Below are 13,650 nucleotides of genomic sequence, written 5' to 3' on the forward strand. Positions count from 1 at the left end.
CTACAATTGCCATTACCAGGTTCAATTTATATTAGATTCAGGGAGTAGGAGGACAAAGTGAAGTAAAAATAGCCTCTTTCATAAGTGGTATTGGGAGATCTGGGAATGCAGAGGCAAAAAAAAAATTGAAACTAGAGCAACAACTACACCATACCCCAAAATAAACTCCAGATGGATAAAAGACTTAAACATAAGTTGTGACACCATAAAAGCCCTAGAGGAGAACATCTTCAGGAAAATTTATGATACCCCACACAGTAATATTTTCATCAATAAACCCCTGGGTGAGGGATATAAAAGGAAAAATAAACAAATGGGAATACATCCAACTAAAAAGTTTCTGCACAGCAAAGAAAAACATCAAAAATAAATAAAAAACAACCCACAGAATGGAAGCAACTATAAGCTGATACACCTGATAAGGGCTTAATATTCAAAATTTATTTTAAAACTTATAAAAACATGGTGGAATGCTGGAGAGAAGGGGGTAAAGTGTGGAGGGAAAATAAAGGAGAGAAGAAAAAAATGACAGAACTGTAATAGCAAAATCAACAAAATATATTTAAAAATACATTTGCTCTTTAAAAAAGTCAACTCCTTTTAAAACAAGCTTTTGAATATAAAAGTTCATTCTATTAGTTCCAATCTACATGCCTCAATATGCTTCTCTGAAGTTTTGTGTCAAACAACACCCCAAACGATCGCTATGTAGAAGTTTCCGGCTTTGCACACTGGCAGTATCATAGCCAATGAGGTTTATCTGAGGTGCAATTATTGCTAATTGAAAACTTTTCCCAATACCCCACCATGATGACTTGAAATATACTTGGCACTGGCAAGTTTTGACAGTATCTATGTAGACTAAAGAAAAAAGTTTCCACATCTGGACAATCTTTGCTTTCCATGGTTTTATTGCGCATGATTCCAGTAACCATGATTTAGTTAAATAACACGCTTCCCAACAATACAGTTCAGACCTCAGGACCACTGTACATTAACTATGAGTAACTGCGTAAAGTAACGACTTTGCTATTTCTTCAGTTCAGAAATCACTATATGAATAAGAGTTGAGCATACTACCAGTGGCCAATCCCTTCACATCCTTCAAAGTCTGTTTGATGATGACTCACTGCACATTTGCCACTCAGTTCACTTAGATAGCAAAGCATGTACTAGCGCTGCCTACCTGTCTAACAATGGTAAGTAAAGCCATGTGATAGTCCACAAAAACAGTCAGAAAAGAAAATTAGCCTACAAAGATGAAAGTGCAGGAAAGAAACAATAACTGGTAATGCTGGAAGTGAAATATAAATCACATGAAAATAGTTAGAGAAGAAATACCCCATCACCTAATGTCTGAGACTCCAGAGGAGCAGCCAGAGGAACTTGGTGAAAGTGAGTTTATGTATGAAAATGAAGGAAGTAACTGAAAAGAAAGGATCACAATGTTCCAGAGGAAGTACAAAACTTCACAATAAACTCTCAGAGAGATTTCCTAACAGTGAAAGCACAAAGGATAAAACACTGGAAGCTGATCCTAACTTAGGAGTATGAGAATTCACCAAAGCATAGAAGACATGCTTGTGCTGCATCACAAGCTGTCTAATCCAAAGAAAAAGGCAGCACTGTTCAAACTGCACTTGAGAAATTTATAATGAAGTAAAGCACTAATTTTTAATGTCTCTAGAGTTTAAACTACGGTATACTAAAGAAATGTAAGTTTACTATTTTATAATTTCCTATACACTGTAACCACATGAAGAGTTTTTTAGTTTTTTTTTAAGACACATTTATTCACCATCATGATCAGACTACATTTAGCAATCAACAGCATGGGTAGAAAGAAAGGAAAAGAGGGCAGCGCAGGGCAGGGAATGGAAGGGAAGGGAAGGAAGGCTACATTAAAAACCCTTTGTTGCAATTCTTTATACTTTCCACAGAACAGAAACTAAACTAACCCATTATACAATTAGTCACAAATACAGTCCTGGCATTTTTTGCCCATTCACATAAATATTGTCTGAAACATGTATTCTCTGCAGCAACTAGGCCCTGCCACCACTGCGCTTGGCTGAGTTCACGAATCTGTTGTGACCTCTACCTACCCTGTCACTTCTCTGGATTTCCTCTCCTGCTAAGCTTTGTTTCTGGCCATAACTGAAACTTTCTGCCACTGCCACAGCTACTGCTGCAACCACAAGAGCCACCTTGATTTCATGGTTTGTCAAAGTATTGGCCTCCACCACCATAGGAGCCAAAGCTTCTGCCTCCAAAGTTTCCTCCTTTCATGGGACCAAAATTTGAAGATTGATTGTTGTAACTGCCAAAATGATTGTAGCTTCTGCCACCTCCAAAATTGCTTCCATCATTTCCAAATACATTATGGCCATCCCCACTGCCACCATATCCACCACCATATCCACCACCACTATGACTACCACCCAAGCCACCTCAACCAGTGATGTTTCCTCCACGACCACCTCCAAAGTTTCCAGAACCACTTTGACTTCTTTGGCTGGATGAAGCACTAGCCATCTCTTGCTTAAATAGGGCTTTCCTTACTTCTCAGTTGTGGCCACTTACACCATGTTATTTCTGAATGACAGTGTTGTCTACAGAGTCATGGTCATCAAAGGTTACAAAAGCAAAGCCTCTCTTTTTGCCACTGCCTCGGTCAGTCATGATTTCAATCACTTCAACTTTCCAACACTGTTCAAAATAATCTCTTAGGTGACATCCTTCAGTGACTTCTTTAATACCACCTAAAAAATCTTTCTCACAGTGAAGTGGGCACCAGTCTTTGAGAATCTTCTATTGAGACAGCCCTCTTTGGTTCCACAACTCTTCCACCCACCTTGTGTGGCCTTGGCTGCATCCCTTGGCTGCATGAATGCTTGGCAGCATTCATGGCTGCATCCACCCTCTCCACAATGGCGTATTTAACAAACCCAAAGCCTCTGGAGTGCTTGGGTGTTTGGATCTTTTATCACCACACAGTCTGTGAGTGGTCTCCATTGCTCACAATGGCTCCTCAGACTCTCACCTGTTCTTTCAAAGCTTAAACCTCCAATAAATAGCTTCCATAGCTCTTCCGGCTCTTTGGGGGACTCTTACTTAGACATGATGACTACAGGAGAGGGGACTTCAACGATGTTACTTGGCGGCATCCATGGGCAGAAAGGAGTAATCTAATGAACACATCTCCACAAGAAGAGTTTCTAACCATCTAGCCAATACTTCCAAATGTCACAGAATGATTATAATTTTCTCACTGAGTAGGACTCATTTGAAGTTTCCATTTGAATGGTCATTTTTACCAGCCCATACAATTGTGCCAAGGGAGTATGCCCTGTAGAGTAAGGATGTATTATTTAATGATATTATCCACTGCAAACATTTATCAAGAGCATCCCAGTTCCTAACTAACCTATAGAAATCCACTAGGCTTGTTATTGAAGACTCAAGACAGAAATACTCTGGCCTGCTGCCCTTCATCTCTTCTGCTATTTACTTCCCAGGCTCTATGTTATGATCCACACGTGCAAATCTCTTCCATGACTACTCCCAAGTTCTGCCCACATCCAAGTGTCTGCATCTCAAAGGTGGGAGAACAAAATCATGTTGTCCAAACTTTGCATAAAAGGGCTGGGAAAAACCAGGCTTATGAGATTGACTGGCATGCCTAGCATGGCACAGTTAATCAATCAGGAGAAACAGGGGCATTAAAACACAGTTCTGCTTCCAGTTTACACAATGATGCCTACTTCTGAAGAGGTTAACTAGGTTCTATTTTCCACCCATATGATTACACAGACCTACTAGCAGAAAACAAATATCCTGTATTTTCTGAGCCTCTCATTACTTAGACATTTTAAGTCCTCTGCATTCAGAGTTCTCTTGTAACATCAGTAGAACTTAATAAAAAATATTCAAATATTTCACAATTCAATGTACCCTGGATGGGATCCCGGGACAGAAAATGGACATTTGGCAAAAACTAAGAAAATGTGAGAATACTATAGACTTCAGTTAATGATGTGTCACTATTGGTTAATTAATTGTGACAAATGTCCCACACTGATGTAAAATAACAGGAGACTGAGTATGAGGTACAAGGGAATTCACAACCTTCCTGTAAATCTAAAGCCATGGTAGGATAAAGATTTCTTCAAAAAGCTATTGTGCATACTCTTTACCTAACATGAATATTTTATTAGCACTGGGATATAATGAAATTTTTGAATCACAGGTACTGTATGTATTGATTTCTATTCCCTAGAGTACTCATTCTTAAGCTATGCCTTGCAGAATCTATTAGGAAGAAAAGTGTGAAAGCCACTCTCTAATCTAAAGGACAGTAAGAGGCATGATTTGAAGAATATTCCAATTCATAGTTCCTCAAAACAAAGAGAGCACTAGACTGAGGGTAAAACAAAACCTGAATTCTAATACTGAATTAGTAACCAACTATGTAAAACACTTCATTTCTCCCATCCAAGTACTAACCAGGCCTGACCCTGCTTAGCTTCCGAGATCAGATGAGATCAGGCGCGTTCAGGGTAGTATGGCCGTAGACTGAAACACTTCATTTCTTTAAGCCTGTTTTCTCATATGCAAATAAGAGCACCCAAGTATGTTTTTGCTTAAAGATTACAGTCCAACTAGAATTTTTTTCTCAACATGTTTCTTCTACTAAAAGTACAATATATGATTTAGATAATGCACATTAGGATACAATGCTTTAATACAAGCCAAAAAGTATTTGTAAGGCTTTTTTTTTTCTGTCTTTTTGGCCTATTATCAAGCAACTACTGTATTTTTATCAACAGTATTTCAACATAAATAAAAATCATATATTACATCTATCTAACTCACCTATTTTTACATTTCAAGCTATACCACATTTATTTAATAAATATACAGGTACTGCATACCTCCTTTGCCACCCAGAAGCAAACAATACAAAACATAGCTAATAAAAAGCATAATTTCAAAATATGGTCCAAAGTTTTTTCTGCACTCATCTCTCTCCCATTTCAATAACACTGTCAATGACAGAAAGCACGGAAAATGGACAAATGTAATAATATTAAATACACCAGGGAAAATTTTTAGCAACAGTTTTAAAACAAATCTCAGTTGTTTAAGAAAACTCAGTAACTGCCAAGAAATACCCTATTTTTCATTACTTTGAGTTTCAAATTTCATAAATCAAAAAACAGAATTAAACTGCAACAATAGGAAGACTAAATAGCAAACACAATAGCAAAGACTGGAAAATACAGACTTCCGATGTAAAAATATGCTAATAATCTAGAAGCAACTTCTATAGAATTTATATTTGACTTCCAAAAATGACTAAGCATGGTAAACAAAAACTATCTGCCATTAATATCATGTAATATTTGGTATTTTAAAAATTATTTTCATACTTTCATGTTTCATGTTAGAAAAATCATGTTTAAATGAACAATGCAGTCCATAAAATGTAAACTATCAATCAAATTAAAATGCACCATTTTATTACTAAATTTTCAAGAACCTGCCCTGGCTGACATAGCTCAGTGGATTGAGCGCGGGCCCGTGAACCAGAGTATCGAGGTTTGATTCCCAGTCACGGCACATGCCTGGGTTGCAGGCCAGTTCCCAGCAGGGGATGAATAAGAGGCAACCATACATTGATATTTCTCTCCCACTCTTTCTCCTTCCCTTCCCCTCTCTCGAAAAATAAATAAATAAAATATTTAAAAAAAAAGAACCTAGTACTAAGTACAATTCTTTTTTTGTGTGTGTGGGGAGGAATAAAGTATATTTCTTTTTTTTATTTTATTTAGTTATTTTTCAAGTACATTTTTTGTCCAAGTACATTTCTTAAAAGGTAATGGCTCCATCACAAGCACACTCAATTTCAAACATCAAGTATGGTAATTGAAGTTGTAACACTAAAAGGGCACTTTTTTGTCCCCCTCAAGGGGGTGCACCTTTTCCAGAAGTACCACATTATCGGGTCCATGTTTGGAGTGGATGGAGCAAGCTCCTATTCCATTTCCCAGCTCCAAAACTCCACTTAATATGATGTCCTCGGAGAGAGGATGTGTCAGATATTAAGCTGATAATAACAGATACTACAGTTGATCTCAGCCAAAAGGACAAGAAGCGATGAAGGGTCACTTTTTCAATAAGCCTTGCTTTATTAGTTGATCTGACCCAAAGTATACTGAAATATTTCCCCAACGCTAATATCATTGAAATGCTTACCACCTTTGACACCTGAAAATAATAAAGATGAGATTAAAGACAACTACTCATTCAAATGTATGTAGACTATATCCTTAGGTATTACCTTAAAAGTACCAATCACAATACACTGAAGGCTTCCATTTCAGGACATAATTTGAAAAGTATTTTTATTATGCAATGAAAGCATGAAATATTAAACCACACTGTTCTATAATCTGGTTCCCAAAGGTCATCCGTATTAATGTTTTAAGTAGTAAATCCTACCATTCTTAACATTTTTTAAATGGTCACATTTCTAAAACCTCGTCATTAAGACTTACTTTCAAAGCCTGCGCTCATAGGAAACTAAACACTGTATACAGCATTTGAGCAGCTTTTCTAGGCAACCAGTTTCTCTGTTCATCTCCACTGTCTTCTGAGCTTTTACGGTGTTTGCAATGCAGTTTTTCACTTAGTGAAAAAAGATAATACGCACCGCATCGGGTAAGAATGGTCAGCTTTCCGTTATTACAAAGAGCAAGAGTCCTCTTCTCCTTGGTCCTCTCCTCCTCTACCCACGTCAAGGAAAGTCCAGGGGAAGCAGGCCTCCTTCCACTCCTCCCACAAGGATGCTGGGTAATGGAACACCCCGTGGACTGTGGGAGGTTCAGATCCTCCACCCTGGGCCTTTTCACTTCCCTCCAACACCAGCAACACCACCCTCCTCTTAAGGCCTCTGCGTGCGCGCCTGCGCCTGCGTCTGGGTCGGCCGGGCCCAGGACCCACAGCGTGCGCGACTCTGGCGTGAGCTCGAACTTTTGCCGCCTAAGGCGGTCCTGGGACAGCTGCACCGCACACTATCTGGTCCCAGGCTTCTCTCCGCCAGGAGCCCGGCATCGGGGAAGTCGCACTCTGCCTTCACCCAGCTGCCAGCAGCAGAGGGAGGAGCAGAGCCCGTTGGAAGTGGGAAATTAAGCAGCCCGCCCGGAACGCACCTGTGGACGCCGCCCTCTTCTGCTCTGGAGACAGCCATCTTCATGGCCCCCAGGCTGCGCACCGTTTCTGGAACTGGCACAGCTGCCTGCCGCGCAGCCTCTTTTCTGTCCTAACCGCAGCGGGGCTTCAGCCAGGTGGAGAAGAGGATACGGAGCTCTGCTGCCCTGTTGGCAGCTTTCCGATTCTGAGATGAACTCACAACAGAACGTTAAACAATGAGTTTTTAGGGAGACCGAGTTTACATCAATCATAATGTACAGCAGAGAGAAACAAAATACCTTTAAAAACCATGTGCAATGAGACCGCTTATTAACTAGGACTTGTAGAAAACTGTAGGGAAAAGAATTGGTAGTCCCTGGGGGGAGGCCCACAGAATGAGTCTGTTCCACGGCATTGGGATATAATCTCAAAGTCATGGGCATAGAGATCTGTCTTGGCTATCTTTCACCTCACCATAGGATTGTGTGGTCTCTTTGGCCTCATGCATCTTCCACTTGTCCAGGGAGGTACAGTAATTGAACTCATTTAACAACTCCCTGAGGACATGCTCCTTGAAAAGATGCTGCATCCTGGCTTCTGGTACCACTTGATGCTGGGACTAGCCAGGGTGAGCCCTGTAGCTGAAAAAAGTGCTAGTCTTTGAGCACATGGTTCCTGTGTCTGTGCAGTATGTCAGAGTTCTGCAGGTGGATCTGGAGCATCTGAAAGAAGCAGATTTAAATACATATCTGATTTCCACTTTCCTTTACAGAGACAGGAATGTTGCCTGTGCCTTTGAGGGAACTCCTGCCCATGAACAACCACTTTCCAGATCATTTTCCTAGGCTGCAGTTCCCACACATTTTGGTGTTGCATCCTATGGGTCTGGATACTCCAGATCCACAGAAAGAAGGTGGGCCTGGCACAGATGCTCTGAAGTAGGGACACTGACCTGCACCAAGGCCTACTTCAGTCAGAGCAAGGACAAATGTAGGGGCTTGACAAACCATTGCACCTGGTCTGTATAGGTTCCCACTGTGGAAGCCATGGCCCTGGGGAGAAGCAGTTGGGCATCAGAGTCAAAGTCTGGAATGCTAATTCAACGCACCATCCCAGGTAAATCTTGTTTTGGAGAGGGCCTCTGTGCATGCCCATGACCAACCAGGAGACAGTGAAATGCTGATTTTGACACCTGTGTGGCTGTCCTTGGAAGAGATAGTCTGGCAATGCAGCAGGTTTGTCATGGAGACCCTGTGAGTCTTTTCTTTCCATTGACATTTCTTTTCAAGGTCTATTCACTGCCTACCGCATCCATTCATCACCGGCTCATCTACACTGAAATTATATGTAGGTTGATGAGCAGGCTCTAGCCACATCTCCTGTTGCGAGCTGGGTGAGAAGAGTTGACTATGGGGAAGGGCAGGCTGAGTGGGAGTGGAGTGTGGAGCGTTTGGGACCATAGGGCAAAACACAGCCCAGCCTTCTTCTGATTGTATGAGGGCAGAGACCCCATCCATCATTCTCTTAATTCTGTCCTCTTTGGAGAGGATCCACCTGAGCTCAGGCCTCCCTTGGGAATCAGATCTATAAGATCTCCTTGCTGACAGAACTTCCTTGCCATTACCAGTGTCCTCTCAACACAGGAGGTCTTTCTTCAGGACCCAATCACCACCCAACTTTTTATCTCATACCTTAATGACTGTCCATTGTCGTAATTAGCAAGTTGGGCTTCAGGTGCCCTGAAGATCTTAATTGTATCACAACTAATGGATAAAGGACAAGACCTGAAAAAAGATATCTGTTGTGAATGACTTATTCATTGAGTAGAACTGAAGCCCTGGGATATTGTCTGCTTCATTCACTGAGTTATGCTAACTGCCCCTAGTAGGACCTACCTGTACTTGGTACTTCATACAAATTGTCAGTGAAATAAAGTCCAAGCAGAACTATCCCAGCTATCTGAGTGAGCCTGGGAACCCCCTCTACGTCCAGAGATTTCTAATGGCAAAATACCAAAAACAAGTACAAAAATCAGTGAAGAGATTCCTCCAGTATCTTGACAGATTGCTTTCCACTTGCTTTTCACAACAAAAATGCCACAGGTCGTGATGGGTGAGGCAGGAGAGTTTCCGTGGCGGACAGAACAAAAAATAATTGACACAAACTGCCACAGAACATCCAGAAGGCCTGTCTGCAGAGCCAGATACCAATCAAAACCTGCCTGGATTGTCCCCACAGTAGTCCCTGCGAGAGCATTATGTGGTTTGTCTTCTGTCACACCGCATCACAAAGGAACTATTTGAGGCCCTGTGAGGTGTGGTGACATGATTATGGCACACTGGTTTCAGTGGATAAAATCAGAGCTGTGCTGAAAAGGGGGCACTTGCTCATTGGATTAGCAGACCTTCCCAGAGCACTGGAGCTCGGGAGAAGGATGGGAGCATGGTCACGAAGGCGAGTAGGTGGAGAAATGTTTCCACTCTAAATAGCTGGAGTCAGGAATTCTGCCAAATTCTTCAGTGTACCCAGGGAGGCATTCTGAAGCTGCATTCTGCAGGCTTCTAGCAATTTCAAGAGGAATTTAGCTGCAACCTGTGTGGGACTAGGATTGTCATCTGGTCAGTGACATCACCATGAATACACAGGAGGGCTGAGGTCTGGAGCTCATCCCAAACTGTCAGGCCACCTGGGATGTGTGCAAGAGAAAGGTGAGGAGTATCCATGCGAAATAGGATTTTATCATTAGGTTTTAAAAGTACTATTGATTTTTGGTGGAATGTGGGTATTGATTTCATTTTTCCTGTATAGGCATATTTTTTAAGATGAGGAGTGTTAGAGTTTCTGTAGTCATAGACTTATGAAGAGCGTTCTACCCATGAAACATCAAACAACACTCTCATTATAAAGAAGAAATCAAACAGGCTTGAGCATGGGGAATGGCTGGGGAAGGTCATGTGGTTCAGAATGGAGAAATGTCCAAATCTAGCAATGCATAGCATTTCTCTTAGCTACCTGATACTTATCTGTTCCTGACATAGATGGTTGGAAAGCCACCTATGGGTAGAAAACACTGTCCCTGACTGGGAATTGTGTATAAGATGAATATACATAGGCTATGAAATCCAGTGACTTCCAAAATGACACTTATTTTTCTTTCTTGCACAATAAAAGTCACTCTGAGATGCAGAAACAGCACAGGGGCAAATTCCTGGTGATACTATAATGGAGAAAGCTGGTCACCAGGCAGCAGTTGAAGCAGATGACTCAGCTAGGTCCCATTTCTGAGGATGGAGACAAGCTGACAGGTGAGACAAATTACGCTGGAGAAAAATGAAAACCAGGGAATACTGGGATTGCCTTGGACACTTTATAATCAGATTGGTAATTTTTTCTATTGTTTCATTCTTATTCAGTTACAGTTGTCTGTATTTTCCCCACATTCCTCCAAATATAAATGAATAAGAAACACTTGGTGGGTAAAAGGTAGCAGTCATTATCACAAAAGTTCTTCTGCCACTGTAATGGCAGCTTTCATTTTAGAATCTGAGTTTTGGTGCTGAATTTTGCATGTGCATATCTTTCCAGATAAAGATAGTACAGGCACACATTGTGGTCTTAGGACAGTCACCAAAATTCCAAGTCTTTGGAACCCCTAGATCTTCAAAATATGCCTACATTTGTATCTCGTAAAGGAGGTTATTAAGTCCAAGTGAATTCAGTGAAGTGAGTCTTAACCCAATGTGACAAGTGACTGTAGAGAGGAGGGGAGGAGACAAGGAGGCACAGAAGGGATGTGTGTAACCCAGAGTTAGGGACAACCATGAATGAGCATGGGAGAAACCTCCCAAAAGGAGCTAGCCATGCCCACAACCACACTTCCAACTCTTATTCTCTGGAATTGTGAAAAATTCAGTATGCATTCTTTACATAACCCAGGGGGTCCTATGCTATGACATCCTCAGCAATATGCGCAGTTCCATGGGACACACATAAGTGCTCTGGCAGGACTGCTGACAGGCCACCTGAGATGAATGACACAATGTCTGCCAGCACTGAGAGGCTGCATAGCTGTGGCAAGCAACCACCTTTGTTGGAGACAGACTGCAATGACTGTTGAATTCTCTACTCTGCAGGACAAGTGGGTCAGATAGTTTTTAAAAATCCAAAAAGAATAAGAAAAGTACAAATATGATTGTTATCTCATGACAAACAATATGTTTCTGAATATTCCTATTACAACAAGTATTTTCTTTCTACTCTCAATTTTAGCTAGAGCGGGAAAATAGGATCCAGATTCCTGAGGACATGGCACTGTGGGTCAGTGTACAAAATGCCATTGGGTTCCCTGGGGGGGGTCCCCAAATTGACTTTGCTCCTGGGCACCTGAATGTAATCTTGGGGTCATAGATGGGAGACCCACCTGAGCTAGCTCTCACATAGGTGCATGTTCTTGTGTTAGGGAATGAATACCTCCCCCTTGTCTAGCATGGTAGAGTAGTTAAACCAGTTCATTAGTTCTTCCAGGATGACTTCACTGAATCTCTAGAAAGACAAACACAGTACCCAGACAGTAAGCATCAGAAACCCTCCAACTAACCTGCAGTTCTGACTTATGTCAGCTCTGGCACACAGATACGGTCTGTTGTGACACAGTGAGGATGTTTCTGGCAGCTTTGCTGAAGTAGATTCAGAACTGAGGATTGTCACAGCCCAAAATCAGTGAATGAATGAACACTGTGGTAACTACCTCCTTTATGAGATAGTACAGATATGAATGAGGTCACATTTCCTAAATAGGCAAAATTACAATGGTTTGCTGTGCTCTGTGAACTGAAAAGGTATAGAGAAATAATCCTATATATGACTTTTACTTAATTTTGTGTACAACCCTTCCTAATTCAATGTAATAGTGTATAAGATTTTAAGGTCTGAAAGGACAGTGGAGCTGATTACTACAGCAGAATAGTGGGGTGATAGGAAAACAAATAGAGCAAAATGCTAATGTTCGTGAGCTCTACTGTGAGGGGTAACATATTTTTCTTTAATATTCCCACAAACATGTGAGGAATGTCTTTCTCCTGTCCTATATAGCTGGTGGGAGAAATGGAGGTCCAGATTCCTGTGAGCATGGGATAGTGGGACACGTTAGAGCACTAGGAGGGCCATCAGGGAGCCATCCCCATATTTGAGCCTAGATGGTTGGCCCTTTCATGTCACTTCAGGTTCCTGGGTGTGGAGAACCGCTGGGCCAGCTCTCACCTAAGACATTCTTTAGATTGTGGTGTCTGTCTGGTGCATCTTGACTCTGTACATGTTATAGCTGGACTCATGCAGCACCTTCAAAAGAACATCATTGGTTCTCTGCAAAGACAGAGCCGGTTACTGAGCTAAGAGAACTCAGTAACGTTCCACAAAAAAATGATCTGTGTAATGGAGACCTAGAATATCAATTGCCATTCCAAATGCACCTATTACCCTCCCTGGCCTTGTGTTACCCTAACACCTAATGAGCATGTCTTTTGTGTCTTCATGAAAAATGTAGATACAAGGCTAATTAGGATAGTGCCAAGGGGTGATGGGCATTTAGTGTAACGATGACAAGAACAATGGTTTAGGATGCCTTTACATTGCTCTGTCTCAACTTCCCAAGCACAAACTCAGACCAGCACTTTGCAAAGGGTGAAGGAAATGGAAAAGAAAACACTGGAGGAAATGGAAATGAAAACATGGGAAAAGAAACTCTTTGGAAAGCTCCACAGTGTGGCGCACAGGAATTATTCCACATTGCTGAAAAAATGCTAGAGGCATTTCCTGAAAATCATGACTATCTTCATCTGCACAATGAATGCCATTTTTTTCATTTGTCTCAAATTAAATTCAGACTGGTATTTTCTTTCTATTCACCATTATGAATCAAAAATCCAAAACGCTGCATCTATCTGATAATGGCACAAAACAAAATTTTAATAGTATAAAGATAACACTTTTTGAATACTTTCTTCAATCAATAACTAAAAATTCTCTTTTCTTTTGCTCACAATTGGGGATTATTTATAGGGAAATGTGGATTTAATGGTGGGCATTAGTAAAAAGTGAGGGAATGCTACATTAGACTGGCCAGTGGCTCCCTGATAATCTTAAAGGTGTGATGTTAGCATGACGCCCAGCCACTCTGGCCTGCTTTGTCCTCAGATGGGTCCTACCTTTTCCAAATATCAGGTGATGCTACCTTCTCAGCTGCTCAGATTTGTATTTCCTACAAGGATGCAAGACAAGTAGGACCAAGAGGACCTTTCAAAAAATGAGCAGGCACAAGTCTTTTTTTTTTTAATTTTATTTAGTTATTTTTCAAGTACAGTTTTTTGTCTATTTTTCCCATCCCAGCCTCCCCCGCCCCTTGCTCCCCACCTCCCTCCCATTTCCACCCCCCCCAGTTCTCGTCCCTGTGTCCTTCCT

The 13,650-nt window shown here is 41.3% G+C and overlaps 1 long non-coding RNA gene, 2 other non-coding genes and 1 pseudogene across 3 annotated transcripts; 1 reads left to right on the top strand and 3 right to left on the bottom strand.

Moving 5' to 3' along the window:
- The first annotated feature begins 720 nt into the window (after positions 1-720).
- On the top strand, positions 721-861 carry LOC119062832 (U4 spliceosomal RNA). Its single transcript, XR_005085060.2, has one exon. It is a non-coding gene; the product is annotated as a U4 spliceosomal RNA (small nuclear RNA).
- A 1,248-nt stretch (positions 862-2,109) lies between these two features.
- LOC119062830 (heterogeneous nuclear ribonucleoprotein A1-like 3) lies at positions 2,110-7,783 on the bottom strand (annotated as a pseudogene).
- LOC119062831 (U2 spliceosomal RNA) lies at positions 5,971-6,161 on the bottom strand. The gene has a single exon (XR_005085059.1). It is a non-coding gene; the product is annotated as a U2 spliceosomal RNA (small nuclear RNA).
- A 76-nt stretch (positions 7,784-7,859) lies between the features above and the next one.
- On the bottom strand, positions 7,860-8,946 carry LOC128627763 (uncharacterized). The gene is made up of 3 exons (XR_008392061.1): positions 8,886-8,946; positions 8,147-8,246; positions 7,860-7,916 (listed from the first exon to the last, which is right to left on the bottom strand). It is a non-coding gene; the product is annotated as an uncharacterized LOC128627763 (long non-coding RNA).
- Positions 8,947-13,650: the final 4,704 nt, after the last annotated feature.

The sequence above is a fragment of the Artibeus jamaicensis genome, unplaced genomic scaffold, assembly GCF_021234435.1.
Source record: "Artibeus jamaicensis isolate MK-2021 breed Jamaican fruit bat unplaced genomic scaffold, CSHL_Jam_final contig_467, whole genome shotgun sequence".
Taxonomy (NCBI): domain Eukaryota; kingdom Metazoa; phylum Chordata; class Mammalia; order Chiroptera; family Phyllostomidae; genus Artibeus; species Artibeus jamaicensis.